The following is a 15,867-nucleotide window of genomic DNA, read 5'->3' as shown; positions in this document are numbered from 1 at the left end:
AAAAATCCTGGCCTTTCCTAAGTTGAATCCTTCACACCATGCAGAATAAGCCACACTTATTTGCTTTTATTAGTGTCTAGTCTGGCTCACTGTCCATAGGAGTAAGTTGAATTTGCAAGTCAGATGAAAGGTCATGTTTTGCTGCATCCATCTATGCATCTGGGAATCTTGAAAATGGGGAAAGGAGTACTCATAGTAAATGCAACTAGAAGAGCTGTTATTAGAATATATGCTTTGAAATTCGTGAAGCTGTCTCTTTGGAATACAAGTCTGGCTTTGCATGGCAGAAGCTTAAGTAATCATGACATCTGTTGTTTGCTTGATGGATTTTACAGTATGTAAATTTTATGACAAAATTAATAGTCTTACTGAGTTAGGTGATTTGCACTTAGATGCAATAAGACAGTTGAAGTATTTACCATCAGCATTGATTATCACTGGAGATTTTGAGAATAAAAGTATTGAGAGGAGGTGAGACAGCTTTTTTGAGTTGCTGAGACTTCGAGGACATTACGATCCTGGTTTAGTATTCATCTTGGGTTAAATTGTAAATAAGTGCAGGAATGAAAGGTACAGAGTGATTCAGTACCCTTGAAATGCACACAGAAAGATGCTTTTTCTTCATAAGTGCATCCATGAGGACATAAAGACACGATTAGACCTTCGTAAACAAGAAGACAACATGAAATTGCTTTGAATATATGCTTCCTCCTCCAGCCATTTCTTCCAGTAGGTATCTCCTAAACTAGGTGCAGGAAAATCTATAAAGGTTTATGTTCTGTTCAGGAGTTCATGAGGAATCCATCTCTAGAAGACACATGGCCTTGTCCTGATGGAGCATCTCAACCTGAATTGTCAACTGTTTACTCTTTTCCTTGATGCTGCCTTACCTGCTGAGTTCCTCCAGCATGTTGTGTGTGTTGCTTTGGATCTCCAGCATCTGCAGATTTTCTCTTGTTTGTGATGAGAACACATTTGTCCTGAGAACAGATGTTTGGGTTTCCAAACTAATATTTAGTACTACATGTACAAGTTCCAATCACATGTGCTGGCTCTTAAGTAGATGAGTGAACCAATGTTGTATCTGCAGCTTCATCTATCATTTGCAACGATTTAGCATTGCTGCCTTCCGTTCATATTCTGTTCTGTTCCTGCTTCTTTTTGGAAAAGTTCTGTTCACATTAATGTTCAACATACTTGGAAGATGATGCACTTCAGAAACAATTAACATTGGTGATAATTACTCTGAGTTTCTTCCCATGCAGATTTTATTTTGATCAGTTCTTGAGCAAAAGTAGATTTCACCTGTCTGATAACACTGCTATCTTAGTGTCACGCCAATGTGGGAAATTAAAATCAAAGTTTCACGTTGCAGAGTATCAGGCCCTGATTCTGTGCCAACCATCAGCAGCTATTTACACAAATCCTATATTATTCTCTCCACCATCCCTTTATTTACACCAGATTCTGCCACTCTCCTTCACACTAGAAGCAACATTGAGACTACCAACCTACCAACCCATAAATCTATAGAATGCAGGAGGAAACCAGATTAACTGAGGAGACTCATTTGGACATAAGGAGAATGTCTAGACTCCACACAGACAACACCAAGGTTCTGGATTGAACCTGTGATGCAGCAGTTCTACTAGCTGTGCTGTTGTACCATCAAAATTCACAGATTCTTAGACTTAGATGACACATTACTCTTCAAACACTGTTGCAATGGATACGGAAGCCCATATGCAGTTCTCAGTCATCAAGAAAACAAGTAACATTGTGCACTGCGCTTTGCATGACATGTAAATGCCAGTAACTTAGATCTTCCATCAGAAGTGGTGTTAACTCATCCACAACAAACTATCCATCAGATGATTTAACTCATCAACTCATCCACAACAAACTCATCTGATCATTCCAATATTTAAAAGAAGTTGGATGGGAAGGGTGAGGAAGAATGAAACCCAGCTGCAGCTCAATGGGACTAGGCAAAATAACAGTTTGGGATAGACTACATGGGCCAAAGGGCCTGTTTCTGTGCTGTAGTGTTCTAGGTCCCTAGACTCTTCTGTGTACATTGTATTTGAATTATATATGCTCACTATTGAAATCTATAAAAAGTTTGCAATATCATCTGTACACCGGGGTGATTGATAAGTTCGTGACCTATGGTAGGAGGAGTCAATTTTAGAAAACCTAGCACATTTAGTTTTCAACATAGTCCCCTCCTACATTTACACACTTAGTTCAGCGGTCATGGAGCAAACGGATCTTGGACCTCCAGAAAGTGTCCACTCATCAGAGGTGATTGATAAAATCGTGGCCTAAGGTAGAAGGAGATGAGTTATTAACTTCAACCTTTCTGCATAGTCACTCAAAGAGTTGACCTGTATGTGCATGTAATGAGAGCTGTATAGTTCATCCGCGTCTACCATAGGCCACGAACTTATCAATCACCTATCTGTGGACACTTTCTGGAGATCCAAGACCCGAATGCTCCATGACCGCTGGACTAGGTGTGTAAATGTAGAAGAGGACTACAGGGTATGTTGAAAAATAAATGTGCTAAGTTTTCTAAAATTGACTCCTTCTACCTTAGGCCACGAACATATCAATCACCCCTCGTATGGTATCAAGAAAATAATTTACTGTAATTTTAACCCAAGAATCTTCAAAGCACTTGTTATTCCTCATAAATATGCTCCGTGTTAATTACAATAAACTATGAAAACAAAGAAATGTATTCATTATAAAGAGATGTATGTTATTAATGAAACCGTTTCATGCTGCGTAGGAATTAATCTGATAAGTAAATGGCCTTTGCCTGGAAATAGGAGTTCACTCTTTTCAATGTGTAACTTTATGCTGCGTTAGCACACAAACTCTGGCCTGAAACTTTCTTTGAAGTCAGGTAAGCATACCTGAAAATTTACACTGAGCCCATGTGCCAAAATCGGACCTCAGTGGTTTCCATCAGAACCTCTATGCTGTCTTATTAGTACACTAACAACCTGGAAGTAAGTCACAGTTGAAAGGACAGTTCTCATGTGAGCTACTGTACCCAGAGTGGATGAGATACCTGATTGTGAGCCTCGGATGTGTCTGAGCAGTTCTTGCATGATGAACTAGCCCAGTTGACTCCTGTGTGCTAAATAACCACAAGCCAATGCAAGTTGCTGGCTGGTCAGTGGATCAATGATCACTGCTGGCAGCTCACACGTGATTGTAACCAGATGGGCTCTGATCTGTGCGTGAGGGTTCAGTGAAATGCTCACCATTGAAAAGTGGGTCTAGGAGATTATGCATGCAGGACATTTGCACAATGCTGTAATTGTTACCTTATTTTTGAACTGATATGATCTTTTTGAGCTTATGTTCTTTGTTGGCTCCCAAACGTTTGCTGGTAGCAAAGGATATATGCACCATACAGGCTATGGCATCCAGAAAAGTGTCAGCCATGCTAAGATGAATTCCCCATATATGATCATGGTCACTGCTTATTGATCCAGAAATAACCACATACACAATTTAGTATGCGTACATTAAAAATTACAATGCATATAGGGATATGTGCACATGGGTTAATTTTCTTGACATTTAGCTCTTACACCTGTAAACAAGTGAATGCAATTCTTCCTCTTCCCCGTGGTTAATTTTGGTAAATTGATAAATTAATTAGTAAATTGTTAAATGATAGTTATATTCTGAGGTACAAGGATAACCTCTGTTTTGCATGCGCTCCAAACAGATTATTTTGTTACAACAGTGTACTGAGGTAGTATGGGGAGGGGTGGGAGGGAGAAAAGTAACAAAATGCAGAATTGCATTTATTGCAATGTATTGCATTTACAGAGAAAGTGCAGTGCAGACAGACAATAAGGTCTATAATGGATGGATTGTGACGTCAAGAGTCCATCTTATTGCACAAGGGGACCATTCAATAGTCTTAAAGCAGCAGGGTAGAAATTGCCCTTGAGCTTGTGTGTGACATCTGTGCATTTTAACCTAACTCAAGATAGCGATTTTTATTGAAGATAGAAAAATTGCAACATCCACTTGTAAGATTAATTTAGTTTTCTCTCACCATGGATACCACCTGATTGCTGAATATTTTTGTCTTTAACTTTTATGTCAGATCTCTAGCATCTGCTGCTTTCTATACGTCCAGGTGCTGCATTTTCATTTCTCTGCTGTTCGTTTATTTTCCTCCTTCAGTTTTGACTTCCCTCACTTACTCATTGCCATCCTACCACCACAGTATCCCCTTTGTTCGCTCGCTCCTTCTCCCTCTGCAGCTTACAATGTGTTTGCACTCCCTTTTCAAGTTCTGATCATAAGTCTTTGACCTGAAATGCTAACCCTGAATTTCTCTCCACAAATGCTGCATGACGTTCTGACAATTTTTTCCATTTAAGTTACAGATAGGCCTTTTACATTTTCCATTCGGCTCTTTGATCCACCTTAGCCTCTTGATGCATTAAGCATTTTATTTCACACATTCTCCTCCACTTCTTTTCCTTAATTTCCTTGACTTACACTATCATGATAAATGAAAACTTGCTCTATTTTCCTTGATCTCAACCTCACACCATTCACCAGCAGTACGTCTAGGTACATGCATAAGAAGATAGGATCATAAGGGGCAGAATTAGGCTTGTTAGCTCATTGAGTCTGCTCTGCCATTTCATCATTTTTCCTCTTGGCCCCTATCTCCTGCCTTCTACCCATATCTCTTCATGCCCTGACCAATCAATTATCTATCAATTGCTGCCCTAACTATATGTGAAGACTTGGGCTCCACAGCCACCCGTGGCAACAAATTCCACTGATTCACCACTCCCTGGCTAAAGAACTTCCTGCTCATCTCCATTCTAAAAGAATGCCCCTCTATTCTGAGGCTGTGTGTTCTAATCCTGGACTTTCCCACCATAGAAAACATCCTCTCCACATCCACTCTATCAAGGTCTTTCACCATTTGGTAAATGTCAATTATGTCACCCTCATTTTTCTGAATTCTAGAGAATACAGGCCCAGAACCAGCAAATGCACTTCATATGACAAGCCATTCAATCCTGGAATCATTTACATGTACTTCCTTTGAATCCTTCTGGTGTCAGCATTAAGAGAAATGGAGAACCTAGGACATTTGTCGCTGCACCTTGTCCTCGGTACTGGTGAGAAGAACTCCACTTCCATGAGCCAGTTCGCTCAATAGCACATAACTTGAGTGATAAGCAAAGTGAATATGATCTTTCTTTATATAGTGACTTCGTTCACTATAACAATAACCTTGAGCTACTGTATTGTGTGCCTACTTATTTAACAAGATGTTTTGTGTCAGCATTTTCAATTTATCCACCTCAAATTCACATTGATGGTACAAATGCAGAAGCAGGGAATAAAGACTTGCATTTCACAACAAAAACACAATGCTACCATTGTATTTCTAAACAGTTTAAGTAAAAAGAAGCATTGAATGGACCCTAAATTATTTAAAGAACATAATTTAGATGTTAAGTTATCATTAAATACAACATTTTCAAATTTAGGTTCTATTTGGAATAGTAATTAAAGTGCAGTCAAGTCCTGTTCCTAAGAGCATCCTTGCCCCAGTGTAAATACTTGAGAAGTTTCCAAATATTGTGCGAGGATTGATCTCTGATCGAGAAGGCTGCCCTCCTGTCCTCTCAATGCAGAGTGGCAGCATCATAGCCCAGGCACAAGCTATGCCACAATAAACCAAAAATATCGACGAAAGGGGCAAGTGAAACGTACCTGTCAGACTGATGTACTTGGGAACTAATCCATTATAGATTGTTAACCATATTTTCAACCATGATTTCAAAAAAGAAAATTAACCCACTGAAATGGCAATTATAAAATATTCATCAAACAACACCGTGTGCTGGTGCTGCTTGGTATGTTCCAAAATATTTCTTACTTCCTTTTCAAAGTAAGATGCTATCCATGCCAAAATGTCACAGGTAATAATGCTAAGCTGGCTGGCTGACCTCTTCCTGTGTTTCATATTCAGCTGATATTATATTGTACTTCAGCCAAAAGTTATTAAGGGTGTAAAACTATATTGATGAATAGTGAACAAGTTATTCACATATAGCATGTGTTATTTCACTGCAGTAGGATTCACAATAACATAGTGTTGCATTAGGATTCCTTTTTAAACTTAAAATAACTTTTTAAAATCTTAGCCTAAATGGAGAAGTTTGTTTAATTTATTACAAGGTATTTCTACTGACAATTTCCACTGACAATATAATTAGATAAATTTTATATTCCCCTATTTTCTCTAGGTGAATGTGATTAAATTTCTCATGCACTAAACCCTGATCTCAGATATGCCTTCTATCAAAATGCTAAAGGCGAGAACATTCCATTGAGGAAGGCATGAAAACCAAAGCTAGAGATGTACCTGATAAAGTGACCATTAAGTGTATGTTTGTCTTTTGCTGCTGTAGCCCATCCACTTCAACATGTTGTGCATTCAGTACTGTTGTATTGTGTGGTTATCTGAGTTACTGTCACCTTTCTGTCAGCTTGAACCAGTCTGGCCATTCTCCTCTGAACTCTTTCATTAACAAGGCATTTTTACCCACGGAAATCCCACACAATGGATGTTTTTTTCCCGTATTTTTTTTTTTTGCATCATGGTCTGTAAACTCTAGAGACTGTTGTGTATGAAAATCCTGGGAGATCAGCAGTTTCTGAGATACTCAATCCACCCCATCTGGCACCAGCAATCACTCCATGGTCAAAGTCACTTAGATTACGCTTCTTCCTAATTCTTATATTTGGTATGAACAATGGTTGAACCTCTTGATCATGTCTGCATTCTTTTATGCATTGAGTTGCATGGTGTATGGGGTACCCAATGAAGTGGCCACTGAGTGTATGATGCCTTTCCATGCATCCTGGGTGTGACTAGGGATCAGTGCTCCATGCTATCTGAACACTTCCTAACCACAGTACAGAAAATTCAACCATAAATGCTACAACATCAAGGTAACCATCACTGCTTTCCTTTCTCCCTCTTAGGCTAGTATTTTTTTTCTTTCAACGATTACCTTAAGAGTCCAGCAACTTCTGTTTTTATTTCCAACTTCCAGCACCTACAATTTTTTATTTAATCAGCTATTCTATTGATATCTTGAAATCACCTATTAACCCGCCAATTTGATGGACGATATTTATTGCTTATTTATTCATATTACTGTTCCTTCGTTTTGTATTTGCACAGTTTACTGTCTTCTGCACTCTGGTTGAAAGCCCGAGTTTGGTGGTCGTTCATTGGTTCTGTTATAGTTACTATTCTATAGATTGGTTGACAATGCCCACAAGAAAATGAAACAGTGTTGTATATGGTGACATGTACATATTTTGATAATAAAATTTACTCTGAACTTTGAAGCAGCTGCAAGATTTTCAGTTATGTAGATATGTGGTGCAAAGAATGGAATTTGCCAAGCAATATACTGGCACTTGAAACTCTCCACAGATCTACCACTACCTTGCAAAGAAAAGAGGACAGAAGGTTGGTGGAGCATCCATACAAGGACCACTATGGGAAGATGATACTGAGAAGGAGGATATAGTTTAAAAGAAAATAAAAGCAGAGGTTCAACTATTTGTCTGTCTCAGAGATAGATATATTTTATCATTTCAATGCTTCTATCCATCATTAGGAATAACATTGTGATTGATGCTTGAGGTCTTCCAATCCACCAAACTCCTCAGCCATCCGTCATCTTGTCTCAGCTACAGGAGTCAGAAGACGATGAGCTGGTCTGTGTCTGGGTTAGAGGGAGTGGTGCAACATGGTATGGATAGAATAGTGTTGTTAGAAGGAGTGACAAATGGAAAGAGTTGTTGCATCAAAGCCTGCTATGGGAACATCAATGCCTTTGAATGGAAGATGCTACAAAGGGTGGTGGATATAGTCCAGTAGTCCATCACGGGTAAAGTCATCCCCACCACTGAGCACATGCACACAAAGCCTTGTCACAAGAAAGCAGCATCCATCATTAGGGAACCCCACCACCCAGATCATGCTCTCTTCTCACAGCTGCCATCAGGAAAAAAAGTACGGGAGCCTCAGGACACACACCACTATTACTTGTTAACCATCAGGCTCTTAAACCAAAGGTGATAACTTCAGCCAACTTGCCCATCATTGAGATATTCCCACAACATATGGACTCAGTTTCAGGGATTCTTTGTCCCATGTTACTGAGTCATTGTTTATTTGTTTATTATTATTATTTCTTTCATTTTGTATTTGCGTAATTTTTGTCTTTTGCACAGTGATTAAATGCCCAAGTTGGTGTGGTCTTTCATCGATTCTATTATGGTTATAGGATTTATTGAGTATGCCTGCAAGAAAATGTATCTCAGGGCTGTATACACCGATATATATGTACCTTGATAATAAATTTACTTTAAACTTTTGAACTTTGAGCGAGTGACATAATAAAAGTCAATAATATCTTAGAGTGCCAGTTCCTGAATGGGCAAAAGGCAGCCTAAACTTCAGAACAACTGATCAGCTGGTCAGTTTATCCTTTGGAAGAACAGATTTTAAGTCAAATTGTTCAACCAGTGGAATTAATTCTCAAAGGTTTTGTCCTATGTATGGCCAGTGAATGGTATTTGTTGCAAAATGTAGGTATAGTATATTCACTTGATGATTGTGTAATCCATGAACTGATAACAGACATTCATCAATTAACAATTGCAACTATTGAATAGTTTATGTTCACAATTGAAATACTACTTCCTATCATTAGTATTGTTAAGCATCAGCTTGAAAATGGGAAGGCATTATTTCCCGAGGATATAAGAAGCTGCACCAGCGGCAACTCCTGCAGGCTTACAATGTTTTTGCAATACCACATATGACACGAGACAACACTTGACATATTACATGTGACATTAGGAAATAAATGGAGGCTAAAATGCACATCCTAACAATGTCTTTCTGCACAGTAGCAGGAGTTAGATGTTTGCACTACACTACACTCTGCAACAAATTAGAAATCACCTCGTGCAATAGTTTTAATTGTTTTACCTCCAGTTTTACCTCTACTTAAGTTTAGAGAGACATAGAATTTCCTTTGCAGTAAGGATGGAGAAAGGACAAAATAAAAGAAAGGTACTATATGCCTAGAGGCTTATTATGTACTAATTCTGTAAAAGAGGGCAAAGCTGCAATATATGCATCCCTTCTTATCAATAATAATATCTTTGTTTACATGAAAATTAAAATAAATGCAACATCCAATATGTTAATTCAATACTGTGCTGAAGGAAAAGTTCTGAATTTACAAAACACCTTACCATGGCTTTTGAAAACATCTCAAAGGACTTTCACAATGAGCTAATTTGAACTGCAGTAACTACTATGGTATGTGCTGCCAGGTTCTGCAAAGCCCAGTCCCACAAACAGGAAAGCGCAGTATTCTTAGTGTTTTCTTTGGTATATATGTTGAGGCAGAATTATTTGTAATACTACAGAAACTTTAAGGTCCTCTTGAATTACCAGGAAACTGGCTATAGATTTAGTGAAGCATTTCCCCAAAACAGCATTAACAAACAGGAAATAAATCAGTCCAAATGAAAGCACCCAAGAAAGCAAAGCCAGATTAACATTTCGAATCTCGGTCCTTCATCTGATGGATTTCCACCTGAAGTGATGATTTGTCTTTCTCTTGAAAAGTCTTTCAGTATCCATTTCCTATTATTTTCTGTTTAGCTTTATTATGATCAAAATTAGTATACTTTTGTTTTTATATAGGTGATAAGGGCATTATCATTGTTACATAGCATGAGAGGGTGACTTTCTTTTTGTTTAACAGCATGATGTCCATCATTGATATTAATATTCCTGAGATCTAACAACTTTCCCTAAAGGCTGAATTTTGGTTCTGTGAATTGCTAATTTTATTAAGATATTTGTGATGGAATGCAATGATTGGCTGGAAGATTCTGTAGACCTGGGAGTTGCTTCGTTTTTGATAATCCTCATCTTAAAGAACAGAAGTCTGATTTAATAGAACCTACATGAGACAAAATGGCAATACAATGCATGGATTGACAGTCTAAATTGTACAGATGTGCTTTGTAATCAGTTCTTCAAGCCCCTTCATGATAGTCATGACATTTTAAAGAAAATACTGTGAAACAAATATATAAATCAAAGGCTGCGTTTCCTTTTTCTTTAGTTTTTGACGTTAATATAGGTTTAGTTCCTTTTAAGATTACATTGCTGTTAATGTGACTCACCAATCTTTGCTTGTTTATTATTATTGTAGTCAACCCTTGGGCTAGGGGTCAAAATGAAATGTAATCAGGATCTTTTTGTGATATGTACCAATGGCTGCAACATGAAATATTACAGTAAATTTAGGACAATCTTTTAGCAGTGTTTTACTTCAGTTCTCTTTGCGTCTTGCATTTCTAGCCCTAATTCTTTCCTTAATGCTTTCAGGGAGATTTCAATTGTCCGTTATTTATGAATCACTAAGTAAGTTAAAGAGAAGTTCAAATTTCAAGGAGACATTCAATTTTCATTCTATTAGCAAGTCATGTTTGGCAAAACCTGGGAACTGCCTACTGCAAAAAATACTACAAAGCTTCCATAATGTTGAGAATGCATCCAGGTTAGGAATGACAGGATGGTGTAGAGTACCAGTCACTTAATGAATCCCCGTGGGATAGGCCTTGGTTACTAACAATTCATATCTAACTCATCAGTCAGGCTGCAGCCTCTACAGTTGACTCCATTACTTCTAATATGGCCTCTTCTGGAAGGCTGCAACTACTCCTTGCTGCATAAACAACCAATTATGGTGAAAGATATAAATTGTACACCTTTCTGGAATTGTTCATTTCCTACCTAAAACACCTGAATGAAGAATTTTCAAATAAAAAAATAATGCTTTAAAATTATGACCTTCTACCTGAGGCTGTTTTCTTGTGTAGCCTAATTGCTGGGCTGTCCATATAAAGGAGTCACACTCCTTGCTTGTGTCATGAGGCAGTTCTGCAATTTAGTGCATGGTGATGCCTAACCTCTTGATGTGCACAAAAAAAAGTTTTTGGTTCTAGCATGCTTTGTGAACATTTAGGGCTTATTAGTGTCATTCACAATGTCATCCATTTTACCATCGATCGCAGGGTTTCCAGTTCAAACTAGCTTTGAAAAACCAGATGTTCCAAGACACGTCTTCTAACCCTTATGGCAATCATTTTTTTTCTTTATTAAATCAGTTCCTGATAGGCAGTTTTAAAAATAGGTTCAGAAAGAGCATAAATATAAATGTAAACTCTTATTTTATTCATTGCAGCTTTTGGAAGTATAGCATTCCTTTGCATTTATAGGATTTAATGAGTTCCAAACAAAATGGTGAACCAGTTATTAAAAAGGACGGTGGAGGAATTAATCTCCATAATGAGCCAAATTGGGATTTGATGCCGAGCTCTATGTAACACGTGCATTTTTTTTCTTGTATCTGCGGCACATAAATGTGAATTTGTATTTAATCAGTCAATCTCCAAGTGAATTTGAGTGAAATTCTGTATGTTTCTGGGGATGTTTAGTAATTTCAATTGCATGTGTAAGTCCATGTGAGATGTGTGCAGCTTCATAATTACATGAAATTCCCAATTCTATGGTAAATGGCTTCAGTTCAAAAAGTGTAGGTTTCTCCCTGTAGTATCTGTTTCTGTTGGCCTGCTTCAAGTATCCGGCCTACAATACATTCCTTCTGTGCTACAGCTTTTAACTATTTCACTGCTGGACTGGGAAGAATTTCACAATTTCCACACCCTCTTGTCGAAAATATCATATGTTCCAGCTCATAAAGTTTGCCATTATGACCAAATTGACATGCTAAAGAGAAATTCTTCAAAGATAAATTATAGGTATCCAGCTGGATAGCTAGTCCTTTTGGTAATTCTCAAATACTTCTGTGATCTTCTTGGAACAATTTCAATCACATGATCTAGAGACATTTTATAATTCTGAAAATCTGTCTTCTCACACCAATTTTGAACACACTGCTTTTGCTGCCAACTTTGCTTTGATATATTATGCAGCCCTTTAACTGCACCTAGACAACAGTTTATTACATTTTTTTTATGAAAGGTAGCTTGTCCTCAGAACAAAGTTTATATCCTTCATAAACAAGATGGACTTGCTTTGGCTCACTATTTGTTATCTTATTAGGACAGAGTGTATATCTTTGTAGCATATTTTTTTCAAAATGATTTAAATAGGCTTTGTAATCATGCATATCGTAAAAGGCAGCATAAATTATAAAAGCAGATACATAATGCTTATAAAATACAGGTTACACCCCAACTCAAACTTGCATTCAACTCCTGTCATTACCTTTTAGGAAGGATGTGAAGGTCCAGAAATAATACTGGAAAGGTTTCCTGGAATAGCTCCAAGGATGGAGGACTTTGGGTTTCATGGTGGATGAGAGAAAATGGGGCTGTAAAGGATATTGAAAAGAGAATTGACAAAGCTGTCAAAAATCATGACTATACTCAGCTGGATAAATAGAAATTGTTCCCATTAGCAGATGGTTTGAAGAACATTGAGCACATATTTAATGAAGAGCTAAAGATACATGGGGGGTGGGGGGGTGATGGTGTTGGTGGTGAAAGATTTCTGTTTTCACCTGCAAGTGTGGTGGAGCTTTGAGAAAGGAATTGGAAAGGCAAAACTGTTATGGCTCAGGGTGTTCCAGTGTTTGGCATCTGTAAGAAGTCTGTATATTCTCCCTGTGACTGCGTGTGATTTTTCCAGGTGCTCTGGTTTCCTCCCACAGTCCAAAGATATACCAGTTAGTAGGTTAATTGGTCAATGTAAATTGTCCTGTGGTTAGGCTAGAGTTTAGCAGGTGAATGAAAATGTGTTTCAGCATAATCTGGTGGCCTGTGTGGCTCATCGGGCCAGAAGGGCCTGTTCTGTGCTGTGTCTCTAAATAAAATTAAAAATAAAATAAAAATATGGCTAGAGGAAAAAGCAGCGGGAGTGAAGAGATTGCTCTACAGGGGCTGAATGGACAAAAGTGTCTTCTAATATACTGTCACCATTCTATATAAGATTAGTACTGCTGTTGGATATAGCTAAACTTTCATATAAACCTTCTTATGCACTTGAAGAATTCCAATTTCTCAAAACTTTCGCCTAGATTTCTGCACCTGGACAAAAATGTGCCTTAGCATAATCAGCAGTTTATTATTAAAAAACAAAAAATGCAGACATTTAATTAGTTTGTACTTGTTCTTAAACTGATGATCATTTTTTTGTTATCGTGTTTAATCCAAAGCATTTCAGGTGACTAATGTTTGCAGTTGCTGCTAAATGTTTCTCATTGGCTGGGTACCGTTTATCTTGCACTGTATTTGCTGAATTGTAATTGGATTTTACTGGACTGAAATCTGAAATTATTATTGATTCTTTCCAACCATGTGTAACATCTATTGGATGTTAATCTAACCAATGGTTCAATTGCTAAAACTCAGCAATTCAACAAATGTCTTATATATTTTAATAATGCACTAATGGTTTAAAAAGAGCTAAAATGTTATTCCATTACCTTTCCTTTTGAAATCATTCAAAAACCACCATTCAATACATGTGCTTCCTGACTGCACCAATCATATTTAGAAAAGACAAATTATATTGGTGTCAATTTTTGTGATCACCTTCTCCTCAACCCCTCTCTCTACAAAAATGCATTGTCAGGAGACACATAGAAACATAGAAAACCTCCAGCACAATACAGGCCCTTCGGCCCATAATGCTGTGCCGAACATGTACTTACTTTAGAAATTACCTAGGGTTACCCATAGCCCTCTATTTTTCTAAGCTCCATGTACCTACCCAGGAGTCTCTTAAAAGATCCTATTGTATCCACCTCCACCACCGTCGCTGGCAGCCCATTCCACACACTCACCACTCTCTGCGTAAAAAAATTACCCCTGACCTCTGTACCTACTTCCAAGCACCTTAAAACTATGCCCTCTTGTGTTAGTTATTTCAGCCCTGGGAAAAAGCCTCTGACTATCCACATGATCAATGCCTCTCATCATTTCATACACCTCCATCAAGTCACCTCTCATCCTCTGCTGCTCCAAGGAGAAAAGGCTGAGTTCACTCAACCTATTCTCATAAGGCATGCTCCCCAATTAACTATTTTCCACAATTAGACAGGAGCAAAAGACCCCTTCCTGAGGGAAAAAGTGAAAAACCAGCCACTTCCAAGCCATTTCTTTTTTTTTTAGGTTACATTTTCACAACTGCTATGAATGCAACAACCATAGGCCACTGATCAATGCTCTTCAGCTGAATCCAGGATCTGTGACTGACAGGAACCATAGACAAAGAGCAAAGGTCAAAAGCATGAGTTATATAAACCATATGTTTCCAAAACTAACCTCTGCTACAAAAGAAATTAATAATTTTTGAAAAAGAAAATGTCACAGTCTTAGCAAAAATAAGCATTATAACTTCCCAATCCTTGGAAACGTTGAATAATGTACAACTATTACCCATCCGAGTTTAAACTCCTAAACTGTCCCATAGACATAAATGTCTACAAGACATAAAAACAACTTTGAATTGTTATCCTGTGAGTGAGCGCAAAAACTCTGATTATTATGTAAGGCAGACAGAGTTAAATGGCTCCGATGAACCTTGAAGTAGGAAATAAGCCAATGTAGTAGCAGCAAGCTTACCTCTCCACCTTTGAGCAGTCCAGTGTAGAGCCAAAAGAACTTTCCTGCCCAAATTTATTGTGAAATTAAATTCATGATGCCGCAAGCAACAATAATATTTGTTTTCTGCTGAATTCAAGCTATTGACTGTAAAATTATAAGAGGTGGATATAGTATCAGCAGAGGAAGCTAAAATAAACTAATACAAAAGAGAATGTGAAATCGGTTTTGAATCCATTCGCAGATGAGCAGTGTTGAAATGCTACAACAGCAATCTCACCAGTTTCACAATGTAAGAAAAACCTTAATAAAATGTCATCAAGGGAACCAGGAACATAACTTGTTGACAGTCTGTTAGCCTCACAATCATTTTTGCTTGTTTGAAGCCAATACTTCCTGGCTATGGTCCAGTTTTCCAGATTTACTGTAATCTTCTTGCAGTATCATATAGATGAAGGAAATGTTAGGTTTCAGGGTTATGGTTCTGTTAAATAATAAACTGGAAACATTCCCATTGTTGGGAATATAGTCTGCTTGATTTCCACTAATGCATTTTTGATGCAAATCTGAATCATATCTCCAAAACAAACGCTGCTATAAAGTGGAAACTTTCCTAAACATATTGAGCAAATTAAGTCTCCTCCTTTTTTTTTTGCTTCTGAGGCACTGGAATAACAGATTTTTTTCTGAATGTAGAATATTGTCATGACTTATTCAAAAATACTGCTGCCTGATTTACACAAAAGTAATGCGAGTGTGGATGTTCAGCTTCCACTTCCAATTGAACCATGTCAGCTGGTATTTCTTATGGTTGGATGGCTAAGGTTTCAAATACAAAAAAAAAGAATGTTTTCCTGAATATACAACTTCATAACGCAACTAGAATAACTACTGTGATATCAAAGGAGAAAGAAGATCAATTGCAAGTCAGTTTGCCACACCATAGAAAGGAAGTGGAGGTGGGAGACCGTGCAAAGTGGTTCAGTAGGATGTTGCCTGATGTGTAGTGAATTCAGACACTTAAAATGTTTTCTCTGGAATATCAGAGGCTGAAGGTACATCTGATAGAAGTGTGTAAAATTATGACAAACATTGATAGGTATAGGTTTGATCATCAAAGTC

The sequence above is a fragment of the Hemitrygon akajei genome, chromosome 17, assembly GCF_048418815.1.
Source record: "Hemitrygon akajei chromosome 17, sHemAka1.3, whole genome shotgun sequence".
In the NCBI taxonomy this organism is placed as follows: Eukaryota; Metazoa; Chordata; class Chondrichthyes; order Myliobatiformes; family Dasyatidae; genus Hemitrygon; species Hemitrygon akajei.
Note: the sequence above shows the minus strand (reverse complement) of the source record.